Source organism: Sphaeramia orbicularis, chromosome 8, assembly GCF_902148855.1.
Source record: "Sphaeramia orbicularis chromosome 8, fSphaOr1.1, whole genome shotgun sequence".
Lineage (NCBI taxonomy): Eukaryota > Metazoa > Chordata > Actinopteri > Kurtiformes > Apogonidae > Sphaeramia > Sphaeramia orbicularis.
In genome coordinates, this window is record NC_043964.1 from 18,281,782 (window position 1) to 18,309,672 (window position 27,891).

The 27,891-nt window shown below is 34.2% G+C and overlaps 1 long non-coding RNA gene across 1 annotated transcript; it reads right to left on the bottom strand.

Moving 5' to 3' along the window:
• Positions 1–94: 94 nt before the first annotated feature.
• Positions 95–27,891, bottom strand: LOC115424737 (uncharacterized). Its single transcript, XR_003936128.1, has 3 exons — positions 27,753–27,891; positions 7,748–7,756; positions 95–105 (listed from the first exon to the last, which is right to left on the bottom strand). It is a non-coding gene; the product is annotated as an uncharacterized LOC115424737 (long non-coding RNA).

Genomic DNA, 27,891 nt, shown 5'->3' on the forward strand with positions numbered 1-27,891 from the left:
CAGATATTCATGGATTTTGTTGTTTTAGTTCCATACCAGCAAACTCAGTGGACGCTTAAATGCATCATCCCATACACTGCCATTCATACCATTAATGTAACTTTGCTGTTCTTGATAAACCTGATGTAGAGTAACATGTTTAAGTGTAAATCAAGTGCTTGTTATTGTTATAAGTCTGAAATTGACAGTTTTGTTTTTATTTTTAAGTTGTAATTTTTTTTTTTTTTTTTGCATATTATCTCCATGAATTGAGTAATGACTGGTATTAGAGTGTTAAAATGTGAGAAAACTTCAGATTAGTAGCATTAAAAATGTCTGGTAAAGGTTCATACTGTCTTCCACATATAATTATTGTAGGTAATTCATTTATCAGACAAACTAGTAAAGCATGTAAACAAACAACTACCCCTGTCTGAGAAATGAATGATCTATAATACGCATTAAAAATGTTTTTATTTCATAGTTTTCATACAGCATATTACTTTCTGATGATGTTTCTTTGCTTCAAAAATTAAATGTATTGTGTCCAGCTAAGTGGACATTCTGGTAACTCTATGAAAAATAGGTTCATACAAAAATTTTGCATTGTTTTGTTCATGCCTAAAGAGGAATAAAAACAGTCAGGAAAAAAGTCTTGACTGAGGTTCTCATAATTCATGCATGAAAGGGTTCATTTTTGAAGCAAAGAAACGTATTTACTGATATTTTGTGTGAAAACTACAAAATAAAAACATTTTTAATGCGTATTATAGGTCATTCATTTCTCAGACAGGGGTAATTGTTTGTTTACATGCTTTAGTAGTTTGTCTGATAAATGAATTAACTACAATAATTAAATGTGTAAGACAGTATGAACCTTTACCAGACATTTTTAATGCTACTAATCTGAAATTTTCTCACATTTTAACACTCTAATACCAGTCAGTACTCAATTCATGGAGATAATAAACAAAAAAAAAAAAAAAAATTACAACTTAAAAAAAACCAAACAAAACTGTCAATTACCGACTTAGAACAATAACAAGCACTTGATTTACACTAGTAGAGCAAGTAAACAAACAACTACCCTGGTCTGAGAAATGAATGACCTATAATAAGCATTAAAAATGTTTTTATTTCATAGTTTTCATACAGCATATTACTTTCTGATGATGTTTCTTCGCTTCAAAAATTAAATGTATTGTGTCCAGCTAAGTGGACATTCTGGTAACTCTATGAAAAATAGGTTCATACAAAAATTTTGCATTGTTTTGTTCATGCCTAAAGAGGAATAAAAACAGTCAGGAAAAAAGTCTTGACTGAGGTTCTCATAATTCATGCATGAAAGGGTTCATTTTTGAAGCAAAGAAACATGTATTTACTAATATTTTGTGTGAAAACTACAAAATAAAAACATTTTTAATGCGTATTATAGGTCATTCATTTCTCAGACAGGGGTAATTGTTTGTTTACATGCTTTACTAGTTTGTCTGATAAATGACTTAACTACAATAATTATATGTGGAAGACAGTATGAACCTTTACCAGACATTTTTAATGCTACTAATCTGAAATTTTCTCAAATTTTAACACTCTAATACCAGTCAGTACTCAATTCATGGAGATAATATGCAAAAAAAAAAAAAAAAAAAAGTACAACTTAAAAATAAAAACAAAACTGTCAATTTCAGACTTATAACAATAACAAGCACTTGATTTACACTTAAACATGTTACTCTACATCAGGTTTAGTTACATTAATGGTATGAATGGCAGTGTATGGGATGATGCATTTAAGGGTCCACTGTGTTGGCTGTTATGGAACTAAAACAACAAAATCCATGAATATATGAGAACTACTGTAGAATACTGTAGACCACTATGCATGAAAGGGTTAAATGCATGGTGTCCAGCTGAGTGGACATTTTTTTTTTAGCTCCCTGAAAAATGGGTTCATAAGAAAATTTTCTTTAGACATGTTTTTTTTCATGCCTAAAAGAGGAATAAAAACACTCAGGAAAAAAATCTTGATTTAGGTTCTCATAATTCATGCATGAAAGGGTTAAGGAGATCCAACTTCTGTTAGCTAACTAGCTAAACCTGTCATCAAACAAGTACAAAACAAACAATTTCAATGGCAATGTCACCAATGAACAAGGCTGATTATCTTTTCTGCTGTGAAAACACTTCCAACTGAAAAAAATGCTTTTACATTGCTCCAAAACTGAGGATGTTTCTCAATGAGAGTCTGTTCAGTTTGTTCATTTTTAACCTCTGATTACTGTTTTATACTCCTTACTTTCAGGCTTTTCCTCTGTATTTCAACCAAATCTGGTGTTGCAAAAAAGAATGCCTATTTTTTTTTTTTTTTTTTTTAAGTTTACTTATGATATTATATATTATGAAATTATCATATATTTTAATCTGCAAATTGGAGATCCTATGAAAACCTTAAATTGGCAAAAGTAGATTGAGAAGATTGAAACACAATGACTTTAACCCTTTCATGCATGAATCATGTGAGCCTTAATCAAGATTTTTTTTTTTCCGAGTGTTTTTATTCCTCTTTAGGCATGAAAAAAACAAACAAACAAAAAAAACAATGCAATTGATTTTTTATGAACCTATTTTTCATGGAATTACAAAAATGTTCACTCAGCTGGACACCATGCGTTTAATTTTAGAAGCAAAGAAACATGTATTTACTGACATACTATGTAAAAACTATGAAATAAAAACATTTTTAATGCTGCTAATCTGATGTTTTCTCACATTTTAACATACCTGCATGGAGATAATATGCAAAAAAAACCAACAACAACAACAACAACAAAAAAACAAGCAACTTTTGTTTAAAACAAACAAACAAAACAAAACTGTTTATTACAGTCTAGTCACAATTAGCTTTTTTTCTTTTTTTTTTTTTTTTACACTCAAACATGTTACTGCAGATCAGGTTTATCTAGAACAGCAAAGTTACAGTAATGGTATGAATTGCAGCGTATGGGATGATGCATAAAACAACAAATCCATAAATATACAAGAAAACACCTTTGATCAGCTGTCCACTGTAATGACCACTATGCATGAAAGGGTTAACTGACAATAAGGTGAAAAGCATGAACAATAATATGTATGTAATTATGTGATGGGGATTTTTTGATCACAAGTTATCACATTCAAAGGCAGATAAAAAGTGTGGAAAAAAGCAAAGTATAGAAACATATTTTTTGCATTATACTCCCTGCTGGCATAAAATGAATAAATTAACTATGGAAATTAACATTCCTGTTGGTTGCCTGTGTGTAAAACTAATCGATTTTTACATAATAATAAATATTTGAATGGCCACCTTCAGTATTATTTAAAGGATTAAAAGGCATTTCCATTGATAAGCAGATGAGGAGCATAAACAACAATTCCCCAATTAGCCTACCAACGTATGAAGGCAGACATCAAATGTGGAAAAATAACTGATAGAAAGGGAAAGGTCAAAATAAAGAATGTTTTAATTATACAGGTTATATAACACTCTCTGGCTGTAAAAGATAAATACGTGTAGAAGAGAAATTAACATTGTCATAGCTTGAAAAATATTGTAAGGAAAGGGAATTGAGTGATTTTCACAGGTGGGTAAATATTAGAATGAGCTCCGTCGTCATCAGAGGATTGGCTTATGTTATAGTAATCTCATTAGGTCTTGGTTACATTAACCCTTTCATGCATACTGGTCACCCCAGTGGACAGTTATTCTCCATCTGTTCTCTTATATATTCATGGGTTTTGTTGTTTTAGTTTCATATCAGCCAACACAGTGGACACTTATGCATCATCCCATACACTGACATTCAGACCATTACTGTAACTTTCCTGTTTTTTTTATCTGAATCATTTGCTAATTGTTATTAGACTGTAATTTACAGAGTTTTTTTTTTTTTTTTTCATATTATCTGAGTGAGTAATAACTAGTATTATAGTATGTTCAAATGTGAGAAAACATCAGATTAGCAGCATTAACCTCCTGAGACCCAGGAAAATGAAAATTTTAGCTTTTTTCCATTAACCCTTTCATGCGCGAATTATAAGAACCTTAGTAAATATTTTTCTTGAGTATTTTTGTTCCGCTTTACGCATGAAAAAAACAATGCAATTGATTTTTTTTTTTTTTTTAATGAACATATTTTTCATGGAATTACAAACATGTCCACTCAGCTGGACACCATGCATTTAAGTTTTGAAGCAAAGAAACATTTATTTAAAACTCATCATCAGACAGTGATAAACTGTGTGAAAACTATGAAATAAAAGCATTTTTAATGCCACTAATTGCTAAATTGCTACTGTTTTCTCACATTTGATCATACTCTAATATTAGTTATTACTCATTTCATGGAGATATTATCCTCCTGAGACCCAGGAAATGGACAGTTTTAGCTGCTTTACATAAAAAAAAATGGTCTTGATTGGAAACTGCATCATGCAACAATTTTTTCAGATACATTTTTAAAACTATTTTTATTGATTGATTGATTCTTTTGATGGAATGTCCTTTGTAATGCACAGCCTTTTTAAAGTAAAACTGTCAAACTTTTGTCCCCTACAGAGGATAAAATGCATTGCTGGGTCTCAGCAGGATATGCAAAAGCAAAAAAAAAATAAAAATTGGTTAACACTTTACTTGAAGGTCTAGTTTATAATGCATTAAGCGCACATTCATAAGACATTATAATGCATGTATAATGCATTATAAAAGTCATTACAACAGTTTATGATCATGTAAAACAACTTATACCAAAGTTAATAAAGTATTATAAGTGTAGGCATAATGTATTATAAATTCAGCTTTCATAGTGTTTTATACCTCCATACCAAAGTGACAACAGTGTTTGTAGGAAGAATCTCCAGTCCTGGGTTACAGAACACATTATCACTTGTATGATATTATAACACAAGTATGATGATGTATGAGCAGTATGTGCTGGCTCTAAGTAAAGTGTAAGTCAAAAATTATACATCAAATTTTTCTTAATAACTCTTTATTTTGCAAAAACAAAACATTAAAAGAACAGAGACAGTAAATAGAAGTGTTACATGTTGCTTTATACATAATGTGGCAGCTCTAAATCTTTGTTAATTCAAACACATACTTTTTTTTTTTTTAATAAATATGAAATCCCTAAAATAGATGGGTATAGAGACCAGTGACAAAACCTAACAAAAGTTCCCCACCTAAAAAAATAAATTCCTTCACACTGCTTTGGTATGGATGTATAAAACATTATGAAAGCTGAATTTATAATATATTATGTCAACACTTACAATACTTTATTAATTTTGGTATAAGTTGTTGTACATGATCATAAACTGTTGTAATGACTTTTACAATGCATTATAATGTCTTATGAATGTGCGCTTAATGCATTATAAACTAGACCTTCAAGTAAAGTGTTACCAAAAATTGTTTGTTAATTACAGTCTAATAAGAATTAGCAATTGATTTACACTCAAACATGTTAGTGCAGATCAGGTTTATGAAGAACAGCAAAGTTACAGTAAGTGTATGTATTACAGTGTTTTGGATGATGCATAAGAGTCCTGATATGGAACTAAAACAACAAAACCCATGAATAAACAATAGAACAGCTGTAGAATAGCTGTCCACTGTAGTGACCAGTATGCATGAAAGGGTTAAACAATTGTCTTGATTGGAAACTGCATTATGCAACAGTTTTTTTTTGGTTTGTTTTTTCAAATACATTTTATTTATTTACTTATGTATGTATGTATGTATGTATGAATGAATGTATGTATGTATGTATGTATGCATGTATGAATGAATGTATGTATGTATGTATGTATGTATGTATGTATGTATGTATGTATGTATTTAATTTTTTAATGAAGTGTCCTTTGCAATGGACAGCATTTTTTAAATGAAACTGTCAAACTTTTGTCCACTAAAGACGACAAAAATACATTGCTAGGTCTCAGGAGGATAAAAATGTTTTTATTTCATAGTTTTCACACAGTATGTCAGTAAATACATGTTTCCGTACTTCAAAAATTAAACCCATGGTGTTCAGCTGAGTGGACGTTTTTGTAGTACCATGAAAAATACGTTCATAAAAAAAAATAAATAAATAATAATAATAATCATATTGGGTTTTTTTATGCCTAAAGAGGAATAAAAACACTCAGGAAAAAAAATCTTGATTAAGGTTCTCATAATTCATGCATGAAAGGGTGAATAATGCAAGTAGAGTATAGCTAATGAGTCTAACCTGTAGGAAATCACATCTTCTAATATATTTACATTATTAGGGGCTGTTGGATCAGTTTCTAGTGACTCCTAGGGTTATTTACTGTTTTTAAATCAGCAACTCCAGCTCCCTTCTCTAACTAAAGTGGCTGATTTTCTTCATTTCCCAGGATGACTTCCAACCGCCCTCAAGGGAACAGTCATGGAGTGAACGCTTTGAAACTAAGGTGGGTGTACGGTCATGTAAATACAGCTGGTGTTCGCCTTATGTGACAGTTCTTTAAAAGTTTGCAGTTAAAAAGCAGTTCCTATACTGCTGTTTTTTTGTTTTTTTTTTGCCTGACATTTGCGAGTCATACTGCCAATAAATGTCTGCACTGGGATTATTTTAAAGCTAGCATGTGTCAGGACAATTATCAAGCTGAAAACAAAGATTCACTACCATGTAAACACTGCCGGAAGGTACTTATTTCCAACACTTTTAATTTGTAAAAGGGTGTTTTTTGAGTGATTAATGTCCCTTATCACCAAGACACAAATATCCCACAACACTCAAGAAAAAAGAAAACAGAGAGTGATTATATATTTTAAAATATATCTCCTGGTAAATACATTGAATGAAATTAACCATGTAAAGCCTGAAGCATTAAGTCATTGACAGAAAATTCCAGTTCTTTGAAAGTGGAGCCTTTATTGGTCCTTCTGAACAACTAAAACTTTTTTTTTCTGTCAAATATCCATGTATGAGTTTCAATTTTGTATCATATTTGATACATCAGGTCTCAGTGCTCAAATATTATTATTTTTGAACAAACCAAAACATAATATAACAGAAACATGTCTAACAAATTTGTAATTCCTTTTCAAAATTGGCAAAGTTCTGCCTCCTTCTTCATTAAAGGGCGCATATTTTGCTAAATCCACTTTTATTAGTCTGTGGTTCATTTATTTGTGTATTTGGGCCCTAATAGTTCAAACAATTTGAATTTGAACTCTCCAGTTGCTGCAAAGCTACCTTTATATTCATTTTGGCAAAAATCAAGTAGATTTATACAACCCGTTTTAATTCCTGCTTAATTTGTTATGTCTAACTAGTTACATCACAACATTTGCACATATAAGGTCAAGACTTCTGATGAACATTTCTCTGAGTACGACATAATTGTTTGTCAGCAGCAGCGATTGTAGTCCATACTGAAAATATGTCCAAACTTCGAGCCCATTACCTAAAATGTTCAGTTGTTGGTTGTATTAATGAACGTAAGTGGCTGAATGGGACAGAAAGCATGGTCAACAACCTGGAGAGGGTGGAGCCTGAAGTGGCTCATTTGCATTTAAAGGGCCAGCGCTCAAAACGACCTTTCTGGTGTCATTACTCAGAAATAGGGTTAAAGATGGACCTGTGGAGTTGAATTAATGAAGAATTCACACCCAAGCAGAGCATTTACAGTGTATGTAGACCACAGGGAAATGTTTTAAAATGCATAATTCTATTTTAAAAAATAGGACCAATGGCTCCTGTAGCTTACCAGCCAAACTTTAACCCTCCAGTATCCTGTCCAGCAAGGCGACTTACTAAGCACCAAGTGTGCTTTTTTCGCACACTTGTGGAATAATGTCAAAAAATTTTCTTACGGTTTGTTTTGAATTCTTTTCCACTTTTTTCTATTTCATCAACTTGAGCCGTAAATAAAAATACCAAATACTCAATAATTGTCACATTTTTTAACCCTTTCAATATTGCATTTGTAATGTAAACAAACCATTTTTTTGGATGCAAAAAAACACAATTTTTTTTTTTCAATATACTACATAAAAAGTGGATCACATATTATTTGATTTTTTTCATCCTGGCATATGTCAATAATTAACTCCAACATTGGTTAATTTGCATTATTATTTTTGGCGCTAGGTCAAATGCTGAAAAATACTAGCATCTGTCACCAAGTGTGCGTAAAATGCACACCTATAAATCAAACTATTAAATATTATATATTGATTTATTTTTCTGCTCTAATTTGATTTTATTTTTGTACATCAAGGTCAGTCCAAATCATACATATCAAATGGAAGAAATAATGCATTTTAGGCACACTTGGGAGACAGATGCTAGTCTTGTAATTTTTTTTTGTTTACAATGTGCACATTTTAGTTAGTGGCCAGAATTTTAAAGATCATGCAAAAAAGAACAACTTTTGAATTCCAACCTTATTTAAATTGTGAAAAATAATATGACGTTCTTTAAAACAAAGTGCAAAGTGTGCCTAAAAGGCACAACCGGATACCGGAGGGTTAATGACAATCATGTAGTGCCACTGGAAAGATCTCTGGTGAACAAATTCCTCCCCCCTGGTGGATTATCTGTGTATTGCATGTATCTAATTGTATACATCAGCTTTTTCAAGAGAAAAAATATCACACTGATCAAGCAGAGGGCTTCAAAACCCATGTATCAAATATGATACGTTTGGCGTTATAGGGTTAACACAGTATTTTCAACTGTTATGGAAAATAATGAAGTGAATTAAATAGGACTGATTAAGTGTTGCTGTGGTGCCAGTGTGCTCTGTGTTGTATGTGGATGTAGGGAAAAGGTCTAACACTGTTGAAAGTCAAACGCTGTGTGTCATAGAGTCATGAGCCTTGTTATCTTGCTTTCTCACCTCTAATAATGGAAATTTGCACATTTGATAGCACACTGCACCTTTATCCACAGTTTTTATTCTAAGTTTGTTATTCTCGGAGCAGTGGAGGCTAAATATATTTCAGGAAACCTTGCCTGGAATATACCCTCATCTTAGCTATAACAAAAGGCCGTACCTCAACACTGAGTACAAATTACTGTATAATCTGTTTAAGCCACCGCCGTGAGATTTTTTTTTGCTTTTCTCACTCGTTACCACAGCTCTAGGCTTCTACACATTAATTTTAAATAGGCCAAGTACCATGTTTTTTACAGACAGCATTGCATCATGGGTGCAGGAGCATTATTAGGCTCAGACCACATAGTTCTTGGGACTTTACTTTAGTTATGGGAACGACCCACTGGGGAGCGGCCCAAGGACTACTGACCTTCAAGGACCTTTTTTTTTTGTTTTCCTGTTTGCATTCCCACCATCATCAGTAAAACATGCAATGACTGCGGTTGTCATGGCAACATCGCAGATACACAAATGACAACTCCTGGCTGTAAACTACTAACAATATGTAAAGTGGTTTAACTGAGCTCATCCTTAAACATCCACTGCAGTACAATTTTAAAGGGGTCATATTTTGCTAAACCCACTTTTATTAGTCTTTGGTTCATTTATTTGTGTATTTGGACCCGAATAGTTTGAAAAGTTTGAATTTGAACCCTCCAGGTGCTGCAAAGCTATCTTTATATTCATTCCGGCAAAAATCGAGTGGATCTCTACAACCTGTTTTAATTCCCGCTTAATTTGTTGCGTCTATAACTAGTTATGTCACGACATTTGCACATATAAGGTCAAGACTTTCAATGAACATTTCTCAGTGTACGTCGTAACTGTTTTGTCAGCATTAGCGGTTGTGGAAAAAATTGAAAATATGTCCAAACTTCAAGCCAATTACCTAAAATGTTCAGCTGTTGGTTGAACGGGACAGAACAGCACAGCTGACAACTTGATGGGGGTGGGGCGTGAAGTGGCTCATGTGCATTTAAAGGGCCAGCACTCAAAACAACCTTTTTGGTGTCATTACTCAGAAATAGGGTTGAAGATGGACCTGTGGAGTTTAAAGGTGGGGTAGGAGATCTTGAAAAATGGTTCACGAAAGCTATATTTTGAAAATACTCAATTCAAAAGTCCAAACCTCTTCCCAGCCAGTATGTCCATGTGGACCACAGAAGGGTTACAATTGGGCTGCATATAAGGGTCCCATGTAGGTTTGTTTGCAGTTTCCATGGTGGCCCTACATGTTTGCCTATATCAGAATCCAAATCAGAATCAGAATCTCTTTATTGTCGTTGTACCAAGTACAACGAAATTGAGGCAAAAGTCTCAGGTTTGGTGCAAGAATTTATAGACAGACAACAAATATCAGCAAAACAACAACAAATATCAGTAAAAGGCACAGTTATTTACATTAGAAAATAAAAAAGTATTGCAAACTAAGATATTTGTAAAACATGGAATTTAAGTAGTGCGAATAACATGAGAAGTAGTGCAAATGACGTGAAAGATAAATATTGTGAGATAAATTGTGTGAAGAATAAATAATATACAGTTGTCCCTCACTATAACGTGGTTCACCTTTTGCGGCCTCGCTGTTTCATGGATCTTTTTTACTGCAATTTTGCATGCTTTTTTTTTTTTACAGTGTATGAATGCGCATTGTGTTCTGCGTCCTGATTGGCTAAGGGAGAACCCACGCATTGTGTCCTGCGTGCTGATTGGCTAAGGGACTGTAGACCATTGTCAATCAATCTCCTTCATGCCATGTCTCCTGTACAGTACAGAATGCGTTCAGCTTGCCAAATTTACATAAATGTTCGATCACTAGCAGTGTGACTCTGAAGTGCTGTATGTTTGCAAGTTTTCTCCCCGACAAAACCCACAATGTCAACGAAACGTTCTGCACCGACAAAAGCACCTGTGGTCGCACCCAAGAGGCAGAGGAAGATGCTAACCATCGCACAAAAAAGTTGGACTTCTGGATGTGGTGAAGGAAGGTAGAAGTTACGTGGCTGTAGGGTGCCATTACGGAATAAAGCTTATAAAGTGTGTGGTGAGGGGTTTTACAGCTTTAAAACATATATAATAACTGTAAAAAATAAAGCTGACTACTTCACAAATTTTGCCTATTGCGGGTTATTTTTAGGACATAACCCCCGCGATAAATGAGGAACCACTGTAATATATTCAGATTTTTGATTCTGATTTGGGCAAACACATGTGGGACCACCAAGGAATCTGCGGACAAATCCAAATTGGACCCTTATATGCAACCCACATGTAACCCTTCTGGGGCCCACATGGACATGCTGGCTGGGTTTCTTCAGACACCCCTCCGAAGCCACGCCTCCAGAGTACTGGCACGCGCAATGCTTGTTCACGAGAGTTCATGAACGCTGCACAGCATCAATTCGCCCGGCTCCAACCCCAGCTCCAGTCCCGGCTCTGGCTCCAGCTCCAGCTCCAGCTCCAGCTCACGGATCCATGTGTACCTCATTCAGTCTCCTCCAACACCCCCGCTCTTACAGAACAGCCCCAGGTCATACCTATCTCGCTAAAGGCGGCCATACACTGTGCGATTTTAGAGACGATTTCTCACTCGTGCGACTCTTTCTGGGATCGGGCCAGATGTGCCTCTTATCGTGTGTCGTGCTTCGTGCAGTGTACATGGGGTAAAGAGAAGCGATTAACACCTCACGACCACCTCACGACCAGCAATCGTGGGTTCGCAAGGAAAACGGAGCTGTTTGAAATCCTGCTCGCTCCTCGTGAAGGTATCGCACTGTCAAAGCAGTGCCACAAGCCGATGTGCCTCAAATTCTCACGCTGTGCATGCGCAAACATAGAAGCGTACAGTAGCGTACAAGCTAACAGTAGCTGGCTATTGGCCTAGTGCAGTTTAGCTTTTGCAGCTTACCTCTCATTCCCGCTGTAGGACTGACAGCCCATACTGTCCACGTCTGGACAACCAATTCCTACACCAAACACGTCGTCATCTTTTCTTCTTTTTTGATTCCCCGCAGATAATGGCACATATTGCCAAAGCGGCTTGTTGGTTTTTGTTTAACACTACCATTTCGTGACTCATGCCAATGCACAATCGTCTATGCACTTCGGATTCCTTGGTATTTTAATGTTGTATTTCTGGATACAACATTCAAACGTGTCGTGCGTCCTCTGGCGTATGGTCCTACAGTGTGAGCAGTCAGGTCGTGTACGAGCATCGGTCCGTACAGTGTGAGAACATGAATCGTGAGCCTGACTTTACGATTGATTCGCACAGTTTGAGATGGAGCTGCGTGCAACAATCAAAATAATCGCACAGTGTATGGCCGCCTTAATGTTCCATTCCCTAGTGATTTATGTTATGCCCCGTTTCCACTACATGGTATCGGCTCTACTGGACTCGACTTGGCTTGGCCTTTTTGCGTTTCCATTATGAGAAAGGACCTGGAATCTGGTACCCGGTACTACTTTTTTGGTATCACCTCCGCCGAGGTTCCAGGACTGGGGACCAGATACTAAAACATGACGTGTAAGCACTGCAGACCACTGATTGGTCAGACAGTTGTCTCTGTGACCCGCCGTTTTACAAAAAACAGATGCAGAAGTGGACAGTAAATATAGCGGTACATTAATCCACACGATAACAACCCAAAACTACACCATGATCGGTCGAGGAGATTCAGTCTTTGGTGGCCGACGTAAAAATTCAGACGAGACAATACGCAACGAGAGAGTTTATCAGTAACTCTCTGAGCAGACGACATGGAAGTAACGCGCCGCATCGCTATGACGACCAGGTACTGTAAAGTCAGTAGTATCTTGTAATGGAAACGGTCTCCAGGAATACCGAGTTGAGCCGAGCCGAGCCGAGTCGAGCTGGTTCCACGTAGTGGAAACGCGGCATTAGTGACAAAAGGTTTGCCAGCAAACCTTCCATCCTAATATACACTGTAAGCCCGGAATTTGTATTTACTAAAATGGTTTAATTACAATGCACTTAAATGATTCAAGTTTTATTACATTACTATAAAATGTTCAGTATATTCTATTAATTTGTAGACATAGTTGAAAGTACGAAAAAGTTTAAGTTGAATGGAATTAAATCACTAAGTTTTAATCATGACCACACCTTTTTATCTCTGCATTGCATTGTGGGTATCAGGCATGTTGTTGAAAATGTGTTCTTTTTATGTGCAGGGGTTCAGCTGGGTTGTGGTGTTAGTGTTCATTTGGATTTAATGTGTGTATGGCAGTGTTTATTGGCCTTTTTGTGTTTGTTTTTGTATTTTTGTAGAGCTGCACCATGAGTCAGAGCCAGAGGAAGAACAATGGCTTTCCTGTTCATTTATGACTGTTATTGTACAATGGAAATCTTAAGGTCTTGTCATATTAAAAGCATTTCTTGTACTGTCAAATACCACTGAGCTAACCTCCATTCATGCTACAATATATTAAGTTGAATAATTTCATAACTCTATTGGTCAGGAATAGGATTTTGAGTTTGTTTATCTTAAAAAAAAATTGTTTAATCAATGATAAATTAATTTGGCTGCAATTGAGAAAATTAGTCAATGTAACCTAAAATGCTGAGTTGAATGGTTGGATGGTGGGGTTGATTTTACAACAGATTTAAAGTACAAATAACTTGTCTTTTAGTGTTTTCTACTTAATAGTTTAAGTTCAATACTTTTAGTATTAAAGTTGGACCTACTTAAACCAATTGATTAGTCGATCATTACTCAGATAATTTAAGTGCAATCACTTGCCTCAAATTTTTTGAGTAAACTCTACTTATCCGGGTTTACAGTGCTGTTCACCCAAAATTATTTATGCTGTATGTAAATCTTTATGTTTTGCCAAATAGAAACGCTTCCAGTACTGGAAAATTACAATAAGGTAACTTCCTGCCTATCTTCTATCAATGCTATAATATAATAAGTTGAATAATTATACAAAGCTATTTATTTTGTTAAATATTTCCTAACATTTTTAAGTAGACTCAACTTATCCAGTCTTACAGTGTAGCTAATATAGCCAAGCTCTGGCTCTGGCTTCCTTTCCTGTACAAGTGCTCCAAGCCTCTGAGAACGCACGATTCATGCACGAAGAGGGGTACGCACAGAGGGAGGAGGGGGGGAGGGACAAATGGCAGCTGAGTTTGATAGACATATAACCGTTCAATCATTTCAATGGGCTGATTAAAATGATTGGATGGTGTTTTTTCAGTCCTTTCCATTTCACAGGTGATTACATTTTTTTTTATTTTTTTTATTTTTGTGTTAGAGCATTTAATTAATTGGTTGTAATCAGGGATTTTAAGCAATGCAGTAAAAAATGCTCCAGGAAAACATCTCCTACCCCACCTTTAATTAATGAAGAATTCAGACCCAAGCATAGCATTTAGAGTTTATGTAGACCACAGGGAAATGTTTGAAAATGCATAATTCCGTTTAAAAAAGCAAAATATCACTCCTTTAACATACAGATGAACGCAGCAGTAAAATCCTATCTGATTATAAAACACTGCAAACTGCACAGCTTAAGGCTACTTTTCACACAAGCTGCATTTGACTAATTAAACTCACTGTGTTGTAGTTACTTGCTTCTTCTTCCACTGCTGCCAGTAAGTATTTCTTTACATGTAAGATAGAATCCAAGCAACACCTGGTGCCAAATCCTATTTGCTGGTAACACCACCACATGCCAGTCTGTGGATAAAGATAGCATCCAGTATGACACGACTTGAATTGTCTTGATTTTTGTGATCTTTTAAAAAAAATTTTGCACCTCGATTTCAGCTTCTGCATCTTTTCTGAGTTGCTTCATGCTGTAGTGAACACCTAAGCCTCACCAGTTTAAAAGGCAAGGCAGACTTTAATATTTCATTTGAAGGTATGTCTTCATTTGCATATTGGCTCAATGAAGCCTGAGCTTCACTTGTGTTTTGCTCCATTAAATTGTACTTCTGCTATTTAGCAAATGGCACTGAAACATGGTAGAGGATAGATAGAACGATAGAACGATAGAACGATAGAACGATAGATAGATAGATAGATAGATAGATAGATAGATAGATAGATAGATAGATAGATAGATAGATAGATAGATAGATAGAAAGAACGATGGAACAATAGATAGATAGAATGATAGAATGATAGATAGAACGATAGAACGATAGAACGACAGATAGAATGACAGATTGAACGACAGATAGAACGATAGAATGATAGATAGAACGATAGAACGATAGAACGATAGAACGATAGATAGATAGATAGATAGATAGATAGATAGATAGATAGATAGATAGATAGATAGATAGATAGATAGATAGATAGATAGATAGATAGATAGAACAATGGATAGATAGAATGATAGAACGATAGATAGATAGAATGATAGATAGAACGATAGATAGAACGATAGAACGATAGAACGATAGATAGAACGATAGATAGATAGATAGATAGATAGATAGATAGATAGATAGATAGATAGAACGATAGATAGATAGATAGATAGATAGATAGATAGATAGATAGATAGATAGATAGAACGATAGAAAGAACGATAGAACGACAGATAGAACGATAGATAGAACGATAGAACGATAGAACGATAGATAGATAGATAGATAGATAGATAGATAGATAGATAGATAGATAGATAGATAGATAGAAAGAACGATGGAACAATAGATAGATAGAATGATAGAATGATAGATAGAACGATAGAACGACAGATAGAACGATAGAATGATAGATAGAACGATAGAACGATAGAACGATAGATAGATAGATAGATAGATAGATAGATAGATAGATAGATAGATAGATAGATAGATAGATAGATAGATAGATAGAACAATGGATAGATAGAATGATAGAACGATAGATAGATAGAACGATAGATAGAACGATAGAACGATAGATAGATAGAACGATAGATAGAACGATAGATAGATAGATAGATAGAACGATAGAAAGAACGATAGAACGACAGATAGAACGATAGAACGATAGAACGATAGAACGATAGATAGATAGATAGATAGATAGATAGATAGATAGATAGATAGATAGATAGATAGATAGATAGATAGATAGATAGATAGATAGATAGATAGATAGATCCAAATGTGACAATAACCTGTAAATGATGACAGCTTCAAATGTGTCTCCTTTTATTTTGTTTTAGTGTGAAAAAAAGTAAAGTTACATGATGGAAATGTTTACACATACAAACTATCCTTTCATCAAAAAATGTGAATAATCTAAAAAACCATGAACTAGCTGAAATTTATTTAAAAAATAAATAAAGAAGTGGAATCTTAGTAATATTATGTCTGTTACTAAATGTTTTTTTTTTTTTTTTTTCGTTTCTAGATCCAGAAGTTGTAATGCACCTGTGTAACGAAGAATCTGAGGCATAATATTGTGATCAAGTGTGTGCCAAAAAGGCACACTTGGTGCTTCGTAAGGGCCTTGCTGGACAGGATACCGGAGGGTTAATAAAGTCTGTTTGTAGTGATTTTTCATCACTAAAAGCATTCACTCAACACTTTTAACCTGCAGGCATTTGTGTAACATCTAGTGAAGTCATAATGGCAGAAAAAATGGAGTTCAGATTGTTGCTTTTTACTGCAGCAACAGTTGACAGAGTTGTGTAGAATATTTTAGACCACCCAGTAGTTTGGCTTTTAAGGTCTACTCTGCTAGAATATCCATGACTTCCTGGGTTGTGCAGTGGCAAGATTAGCATTCTCCTTTCTCCCTCAAGCTGCGTGTTACCGGTTGAACGTCACCCTCGCTATGTGAAAGGACAATATCCTCTGACGTGCAATGCTGCAACAATCAAATTTGAACAAAGACTCACTTCTTTTTATATCTTTTGTTGGAGTTTAATTATTATAAAACTATGATGTGCTTCCTTATCTGCACATGTTCCACTGAAACAATAACATCTTTTGACAGTGGGATTGGTGTAAGTAGTCAAATGACCAGGAGAACTTCTAACACAGTTCCAAATAACAGGGATTTTCTTCAGTAGTGGTGCAGAGTTATAGTGAGTAAATAGGTCTGGTTTATAGATCCTGTTGGTTTTGCAGTGTAATACACCGCCTCTTTTGACCAGTTCATCACAACAAAACCTGCAGTGTCCAGTTAGATCATTGGTTGTTTTTTCCAACCCTGCAGTGGTTCACAGGAAGCTCATTATTCACCTGTTTTCTTATTTTATAATAATTTATACAGGGTGTCTCATAAGTCTCCATACATAGGAAAAATAAACGTGTCTTGACATAAACCATTTTTATTTATACACTGAACAAAAACATAAACGCACCACTTTTGTTTTTGCTCCCATTTTTCATGAGCTGAACTCAAAGATCTAAAACTTTTTCTGTGTACACACAAGGTTTATTTCTCTCAAATATTGTTCACAAATCTGTCTAAATTTGTGTTAGTGAACACTTCTTCTTTGCTGAGATAATCCATCCACCTCACAGGTGTGGCATATCAAGATGCTGATTAGACAGCATGATTTTTGCACAGGTGTGCCTTAGGCTGGCCACAATAAAAGGCCACTCTAAAATGTGCAGTTTTATCACACAGCACAATACCACAGATGTCACAAGTTTTGAGGGAATATGCAATTGGCATGCTGACTTCAGGAATCTCCACCAGAGCTTTTGCCTGTGAATTGAATGTTCATTTCTCTACCATAAGCCATCTCCAAAGCTGTTTCAGAGAATTCATGAAGAAGACTGTGCGAGGAAAATGGTGGTCACACCAAATACTGACTGGTTTTCTGACCCCCCTGGACCACCCAATACTGTAAAACTGCACATTTTAGAGTGGCCTTTTATTGTGGCCAGCCTAAGTCACACCTGTGCAATAATCCTGCTGTCTAATCAGCATCTTGATCTGCCACACCTGTGAGGTGGATGGATTATCTCAGCAAAGGACAAAGGAGAAGTGCTCACTAACACAGATTTAGACAAATTTATGAACAATATTTGAGAGAAATAGGCCTTTTGTGTACATGGAAAAAGTTTTAGATCTTTGAGTTCAGCTCATGAAAAATGGGAGCAAAAACAAAAGTGGTGCGTTTATATTTTTGTTCAGTGTATAATATGCTCTATATGAGTGCCATTTTGTCGGGAACACATTTCAATGCTTGTCCTCCACTGCTGAAGAACTATAAAGAAGAAATTCAAAGAAATACATGTTAGAACCATATGTATTATTTTTCCTACGTATGGAGAGTTATGGGACACCCTGTATTAGCATTATTTACAGCATATTTGTCTCAGTTTCAGAAGCATTCACGGAACAGTTATGCTATATATACAGGGTGGGGAAGCAAAATTTACAATAATTTGAGGGAGGGATTGAAAGACAGTGTATGACCAATTAGTTTATTGAAAGTCATGAGAATTTAAATCTTCAAATCATATTTTACTGCATTTCTAACGGTCTTGTTGTCTACCTCAAGTTCAATTGCCATGTTTCTCATGGATTTGGTTGGATCCTTTAGGATTTTGGATTTGAGAGCTTTAATAAAAGCTTTGGTACATTTTTTTTTGCTTCCTCCACTTCCACACTTTCTCGTAATAGTTTTGCTCATAGTCATTCTCTTCTTTCCATTATAAACAGTCTTTATGGACACTCCAACTATTTTTGAAATCTCCTTTGGTGTGACGAGTGCATTCAGCAAATCACACACTCTTTGACGTTTGCTTTCCTGATTACTCATATGGGCAAAAGTTTCTGAAAAGGTATGGATAATAGTGTTAGGTATGATTATGACATCAATATATGTTTGGTTTCAAAACAACTGACGTAGTGCCTGCTGAGAAAAAACAACTAAATGTTCATTGTAAATTTTGCTTCCCCACCCTGTATATTTATTTATTTATTTATTTATTTTGCTTGTGTTCCAACGTTTTAATTTGCATTCCATCTAATTGTTACTGAAAAAAGCAACTTTCCCAATTTGTAGGCTTGTAAACTACTGATGACAGGCTTGATTTTCATTCATCACATGCATTTCATCTGTTATTTGAGAATTAAAGGCTTAAAAAATAATGTTTTTTTGACATGTATAATTAGAGTAGGCCTACAACTGAAATTTTTGGCCACATTAGAAACTAGAAAAGCACTCGGAGAGCACAGACCTCCACCAAGGCAGATCAGTGCCCCCCCCCCCGCCCCGTCACCACCAAAATTTAGTCATTTCTTCCTTGTGTCAGTATCAGCATTTCCTGAAACTTTCATGAAAATCCATCCATAACTTTTTGAGTTATAGTTATCTTGCTAACAAACAAACAAACAAACAAACACGGGGGGGGGGGGGACAGATCGGTTTTGGCGGAGTTCTGCGCTCTCTGAGTGCTTTTCTTGTTGTCTTATTTTTTATGCAAAGGACTACTTCCACCTTACTTTATCATATTTTTTGATTTAATGTGCAGATTTACAACCTACATGAGGGTTTTTTATTCTAAATATTGTCCAGTTTTTAGTAAAACAACATCAAACCGCACAAACCCATGAAGCACCAGAAAACTAATGATAACGCACTGTAGCTGTTAAAGTTAGCAACAAACTGTTTAATACTCACTTCTCCTGTTATGGTGAATATTCATTACCTCTGCCAGGAAGTATTGTGATCGCTTTGTTTTGTGTGCGTGAGTGTTTGTTTGTTTGTTTGTTAGCAAGATAACTAAGAAAGTTATGGACGGATTTTCATGAAATTTTCAGGAGATGTTTAAATGATTAAATTTTGGTGGTGATCGGGGGGGGTGGGGGGGTGGACTCACATCATCAGAATGTACACAAATGAACAAAATGCACCAAAAATGACGAAAATACAAAAATTTAATGAACGCAAATGAAGAAAATAATGAACAAAATGCACAAAAATGACGAAAATACAAAAATTAGATGAACGCAAATGAAGAAAATAATGAACAAAATGCACAAAAATGAAGAAAATACAGAAATTAAATGAACACAAATGAAGGAAATAATGAACAAAATTCACAAAAATGATGAAAATATAAAAATGAAACGAAAACAAATGAAGGAAATAATGAACAAAATGCATAAAAATGATGAAAATACCAAAATTAAATGAACACAAATGAAGAAAATAATGGACAAAATGCACAAAAATGAAGAAAATATAAATATTGAACAAAATTAAGAAAAATGAATATAAAAACACAATGAAGAAAAATGAAGAAAATAATGAACAGAAATGAAGAAAATATAAAAAAAAAAAATGAAGAAAAATGAAGAAAATAATGAACAAAATGACCAAACATGAAGAAAATATTGAACAAAATGAATAAAAATGAATATAAAACAAAATGAAGAAAAATGAAGAAAACAATGAACAAAACGAACAAAGATGAAGAAAATATGAAAACAAAATGAGAAATGGAGAAAATAATGAACAAAATGACCAAAAATGTAGAAAATATTTAAACAAAACGAACAAAAATGAAGAAAATATAAAAACAAAATGAAGAAAAATGAAGAAAACAATGAACAAAACGAACAAAAATGAAGAAAATATGAAAACAAAATGAAAAATGGAGAAAATAATGAACAAAACGAACAAAAATAAAGAAAATATAAAAACAAAATGAAGAAAAATGAAGAAAATAATGAACAAAACGAACAAAAATGAAGAAAATATAAAAACAAAATGAAGAAAAATGAAGAAAATACTGAGCAAAACAAACAAAAATGAAGAAAATATAAAAACAAAATGAAGAAAAATGAAGAAAATAATGAACAAAATGACCAAACATGAAGAAAATATTGAACAAAATGAATAAAAATGAATATAAAACAAAATGAAGAAAACAATGAACAAAACGAACAAAAATGAAGAAAATATGAAAACAAAATGAGAAATGGAGAAAATAATGAACAAAATGACCAAAAATGTAGAAAATATTAAAACAAAACGAACAAAAATGAAGAAAATATAAAAACAAAATGAAGAAAAATGAAGAAAACAATGAACAAAACGAACAAAAATGAAGAAAATATGAAAACAAAATGAAAAATGGAGAAAATAATGAACAAAACGAACAAAAATAAAGAAAATATAAAAACAAAATGAAGAAAAATGAAGAAAATAATGAACAAAACGAACAAAAATGAAGAAAATATAAAAACAAAATGAAGAAAAATGAAGAAAATACTGAGCAAAACAAACAAAAATGAAGAAAATATAAAACAAAATGAAGAAAAATGAAGAAAATAATGAACAAAATGACCAAACATGAAGAAAATATTGAACAAAATGAATAAAAATGAATATAAAACAAAATGAAGAAAAATGAAGAAAACAATGAACAAAACGAACAAAAATGAAGAAAATATGAAAACAAAATGAGAAATGGAGAAAATAATGAACAAAATGACCAAAAATGTAGAAAATATTAAAACAAAACGAACAAAAATGAAGAAAATATAAAAACAAAATGAAGAAAAATGAAGAAAATAATGAACAAAACGAACAAAAATGAAGAAAATATGAAAACAAAATGAAAAATGGAGAAAATAATGAACAAAACAAACAAAAATAAAGAAAATATAAAAACAAAATGAAGAAAAATTAAGAAAATAATGAACAAAACGAACAAAAATGAAGAAAATATAAAAACAAAATGAAAAAAAATGAAGAAAATACTGAGCAAAACAAACAAAAATGAAGAAAATATAAAAACAAAATGAAGAAAAATGAAGAAAATTATGAACAAAAGGAAGTAAAATGAAGAAAATAATGAACAAAACGGGGGGGGGGGGGGGGGGCAGATCTCTCTTGGCGGAGGTCTGCGCTCTCCGAGTGCTTTTCTTGTTTTTTATGCAAAGGACTACTTCGAGCTTACTTGCTCATACTTTTTGATGCAATGTGCAGATTTACAACCTATGTGAGTTTTTTTTTTTTTTTTTTTTTTAAATAAACATTGTACAATTTTTAGTAAAACTACATCAAACCGCACAAACCCATGAAGCACCAGAAAACTAATGATAAAACACTGTCGCTGTTAAAGTTTGCAACAAACTGCTTAATACTCACTTCTCCTGTTCGGTGAATATTCATTATAAATGTGCGTTGTGTGCCGTGATTTGTACAAGCCGAACTATCCGGTGAATCCAAATCAGCTCGCGATGGAGCCGTCCAATGGTGGCTACATTTTTAATGAGCTGCTCTTTGATTGAACACGCTGAGACATTCTCAAATCCTTAAAGGCTTCGAAAATGTGAGTGCAGAGCGGTCGGAAAACCTCTGTTGTGATACAAGAACATAATCCACTGTGACTATTTTATTTAGCGATGCAACAACAACAACTGCGAGAAACAAAAATCCGAAGTTTAGAGGTTAATGAAGTACATTCTACAACACACTGTCGCTTGTAAGATCTCTCACGTTGACTGTACTGAGGGGATGGTGTTTCATGTTTGATAATAACGTACACGATATGCATATTTCAGAGAGCTGCGAGTTCTCATCCGTACATTACCGTTAAGAGCAGTTTCACATCTGAATACTTTATGTGACAGAGTGATCCCGTACATTTAGCTCGACGCGGATGTTAGCTTCAGCCGGTGTGAGTTGAATCTCATATAACAATAAATGAATAAAACAACAGTGGCTTCTTTGAGAATGGGTGCTTTTAATTTTTTTCTACCCAGATCAGGGCTCTGCAAAGCACTCAATTTTTTAGTAGTTTATCAGTATCGCTGCCTAGGAGGAGGCTTGAATCGGGGGAAGCTCTCATCTGTCGCCCGCGTACGACGGGAGAGCAGCCGAGAAAGGTTTTGTAAGCAGACAAAGAAACCTTTTAATCACAGATGTGGTCTCAAAAGAGAGTCGTGCGTTCATAATGTCTGGGTCGCCGCAGGTCCTCATCTAATATTCTTAAAGGTGGAAAACACGAACAGATTTTTTGGAGCTATGCGAGGGAAATTAAAATCTGTAATCTACAAGGAGTCTCCACATGCATCCTTCATTTTTAGTCTACGGGCATTGGTTTGCTATTTGCTGTTTGCTGTTTGAGGGCTGCTACTGTTGTGTGTCGTTTTGCATGATTTATCACCAGTGTGATAACTGCTCAGTCACTCTGAGGCTGGTGCCAGGCCTCCGCTGAAAAATTCAAAACGAAAAAAAAAGCACTGAAATGGGCTTATTTTTTCAATATATGACATTTATGCAAATCCTAACTAAAGATCCACACTTCTAAATATCAACATTTATTAAGTCTTTTATACGTTTCCCGTCAACATATCTATCAACTGTGTGATTAATCTTACGTTTGGCTGGTGTTCACATTGTTTGATGATGAGACTATTTGGGTATTGTTTTTCCGTGAGATATAATGGGCACAATTTTTTTTTTTTTTACTGTGACACAGCGATGCCTTTGTAGGCGGACAAACTCTGAATTCATTCATCAATCTGCATCCTTCTGTTTGATGACCGCCTGGCATTTTGTGGAGACGGAGTGCAGATACACTGGCATGTCTGGGATTCTGCCTTGGCATTATTTAGAACAGCAGGAGGCACACAGATACATAGCATACACCTGAGAAAAGGTCACAGAGAAAAATGGAGAACAATGGCAAATTACCTCTCCATCCCATTACTGGTCTTTTTTTTTTTTTTTCCTTTTAACCACAAAACATTACCCAGCCTGCAACACTGTATGACTGGGGTGAGAACTTTAAACTTCTTAACTCAACTATCCCCTGGGTCACTGTTGAGCCGCATTATGTAATAAATTCCCATTATGTAATAAAATTTCCAAATGTAAAAAGAATGTCACTTCATCTGGTAATTATGTTCATATTCATCTCATTTATCGCATTCATCACGCTCATCAAATTCGTCATATTCATCATATTCATCGCATTCATCACATTCATCATATTCATCGCATTTATCACATTCATCATATTCATCGCATTCATCACATTCACTGCATTCATCGCATTCATCATATTTATCACATTCATCGCAATAACCGCAATCATCACATTCATCATATTCATCACATTAATCATATTCATCATATTCATCGCATTCATTGCAATCCTCACATTCATCATATTCATTGCATTAATCATATTCCTCGCATTCATCGCATTCATCACATTCATCACACTCATCGCATTCATCAAATTCATCATACTCATCGCATTCATCACATTCATCACACTCATCACATTCATCGCATTCATCGCAATCATCGCATTCATGACATTCATCACACTCATCACATTCATCATATTCATCGCATTCATCATATTCATCGCATTCATCTCACTCATCACATTCTTCATATTCATTGCATTCATCACATTCATCGAATTCAGCACACTCATCACATTCATCATATTTACCATATTCATCACGTTCATCTCACTCAATACATTCATCATATTCATCGCATTCATCACAATCATCGCATTCATCATATTCATCGCATTCATCACACTCATCACATTCATCATATTCATCGCATTCCTCGCATTCATCATATTCATCGCATTCATCACATTCATCGCATTCATCATATTCATCACATTCATCGCATTCATCTCACTCATCACATTCATCATATTCATCGCATTCATCACAATCATCGCATTCATCATATTCATCGTATTCATCACATTCATCGCATTCATCACACTCATCACATTCATCATATTCATCGCATTCATCACATTCAGCACACTCGTCACAGTCATCATATTCATCAAATTCCTCGCATTCATCATATTCATCGTATTCATCACATTCATTGCATTCGTCACACTCATCACATTCATCGCATTCATCACATTCATCACAATCATCACATTCATCATATTCATCGCATTCATCACACTCATCACCTTCATCATATTCATCGCATTCATCATATTCATTACATTCATCGCATTCATGGAATTCATCATATTCATCGCAGTCATCACATTCATCAAATTCATCACATTCATCACAATTATCATACTTATCACATTCATCATATTCATTAAATTCATCGCATTCCTCACATTTATTATACTCATCACATTCACCATATTCATCACATTCATCATGTTCATCACATTCATCATATTCATCATATTGAACATATTCATCATCATTTTTTATCATATTCATCACATTCATCATATTCATCATCATTACCACCACCATCATCATCACCATATTCATCATCATCATCATCATCATATTCATCACATTCATCACAATTATTGCATTCATTGCATTCATCATATTCATCGCATTCATTACATTCATCATACTCATCACATTCATCATATTCATTGCATTCATCATATTCATTGCATTCATCATATTCATTGTATTCATCATATTCATTGCATTCATCACATTCATTGCATTCATCATATTCATTGCATTCATCGCATTCATCACATTCATCACATTCATCAAATTTATCATATTCATCACATTCATCAAATTCATCACAGGTACCATATTCATCACATTCATCACACTCATCACATTAATCATGTCAATCATATTCATCATATTCATCGCATTCATCACATTTACCATATTCGTCACATTAATCATATTCATCATCATATTCATCATATTCATCTTCATCATTATCATCATCATCATCACCATATTCATCATCATCATATTCGTCATCATCACATTCATCATCTTCATCATATTCTACATATTCATGATCATATTCATCATATTCATCATCATTATTATCATCATCATTATCATCATCATCATCATCATCATCATCACCATCATCACCATATTCATCATCACCATATTCATCATACTCATCATCATATTCATCATCATCATGTTCATCATCACCACCATCATCATCATCATCATCATCATCATCATCATCATCATCATCATCATATCCATCATATTCATCATATCCATGGTGAGCCGCATTATGTAATAAATTCCCATTATGTCATAAAAGTTCAAAATGTAATAAGAATGTCACGTCATCTTGTAATAAAGCCGCATTATGTAATAAACTGGCGCATTTTGTAATAAACTACTTCAGTGCATTATGTCGTAAATTTTTTCACATTATGTAGTAAGTTATTACAATTTGAGAAATTTATTACAAAATGCACTTGACGCATTTTTATTTTCAGGAAAATGTAATGTGCTAAATTAATCTTTAAACTGTGTGGTTAAAGTTCTGATTCCATTACCTGTACCTCCTGTGACTAATTTCTTCTACATTACTCTGAAATTATATTCATTTGGATTGTTATTACATAATGAACCATGTTATTACATTTAAAAAAAAAATAAAAATGTGTCAAGTGCATTTTGTAATACATTTTTTATTACATAATGCAGCTTTATTACAAGATGGTGTGACATTCTTATTACATGTTGAACTTTTATCACATAATGGGAATTTATTACATAATGCATCTCAACAAGGTTTCTCAGATCATGTAGAACTCACTGAACTCACTCCTTCTACCATACTTTTAAAGGTAGATTTATGAACTCTGTGTTGGAGTCTGTGTTGTGTTATCAGTATCTCATGTTCAGACTCAGATGAACTTCATGAAATTCATGTGTCCTTCAGCTCAAGAAAAGAAAAATAGAAAAAAATAAAATAATGGAACAGTAAATTATTTACAGAACAGGCATTCCATCTTGAGTCGATCTCCACTAAAGAGGAAATGGCAGATGTGATGGATGTGAGTCGTCACTGTAGATGCATTTTGTGTTGGTCAGAATGTGGAGAAGAGGATGATATGGACTGTCCAAGAAGTCCTGCACCTTATTCAGTATGGATCCCTTCACTAGAGCTGTCTATGCTTTCAGACAGACATGGTTCTGGTTTTGGCTCCGATCTGGAGGTCCTCAGTAATAGGTAAGGCAGGTTTATTTATATAGCACAATTTAAAGTGCTTTACATAAAACATTAAAAGCATTACATACAGATATTTAGGAAAACAAACTTGTTTCTGTATGTTTGGAACCCTAAATCGGCATGTTTTCGTTTTTTGTTTGTGCCACAGGTTAGTTTGACTGTTGCCATGGTTACATAAGTCTACATCCCGTTTTATGGATCTGTTTCATACACCTCTCCTCCAAATTTCCTGAAAATCTGTGCAGACAAAATCCAATTAATGGGAATTCATTCAAACAGATATCGGAGTATTTTATGGATCTACTCCAAGATTGAAGATTCAAGATTCACTTTATTGTCATTCAAACACAATACCAACATGGATACAGTGCAGAACAAAATTACGTTTTGTCGAATTTTTGCATAGACACAAGAAATATAAAAACACCTTGGCAGCCAAAAATATGTGGGAACAGCTTACAGAACAATAAATAAGACAATAAAGCATAAAAGGGCAATAGATTAAAACCACAATGTAAATATAAATATAAATATAAATACAAATAGAAATATAAACATAACATGTAATAAATAGAGAAATGTTAAAATAATTCCACATAAAATGCGACATAAATCGCGACTTTTGCCCTATTACTATTACTATTACAAAGATGTATTACAAAATAATTACAAACCGTTATTAAAATCAACAAGTAATAGAACATCCCAGAAACAGTCTTCAGCTTATAAATAGGGGCCCTTAAACATGTAATAAGAAACACATTTTACATTATAATATTTAAGACATCAGACCGCCACCGCCACCACCGGCGAAAATCACGGACCACTACCACACGGTCTGATGAAGATGGACCGCTAACCCCCGCTCCCACTCCAACCAATCAGGAACAACTCAGAACTCACCTAATTCACTCTGCACATGCTCAGTTTAGTCCTTAGTCCACATGGGAAGTTGTAGTGCCGTGAGGCAGACACATCAAAATTTGTGAGTGAAAACATAATTGTGTGGTCAGTAAT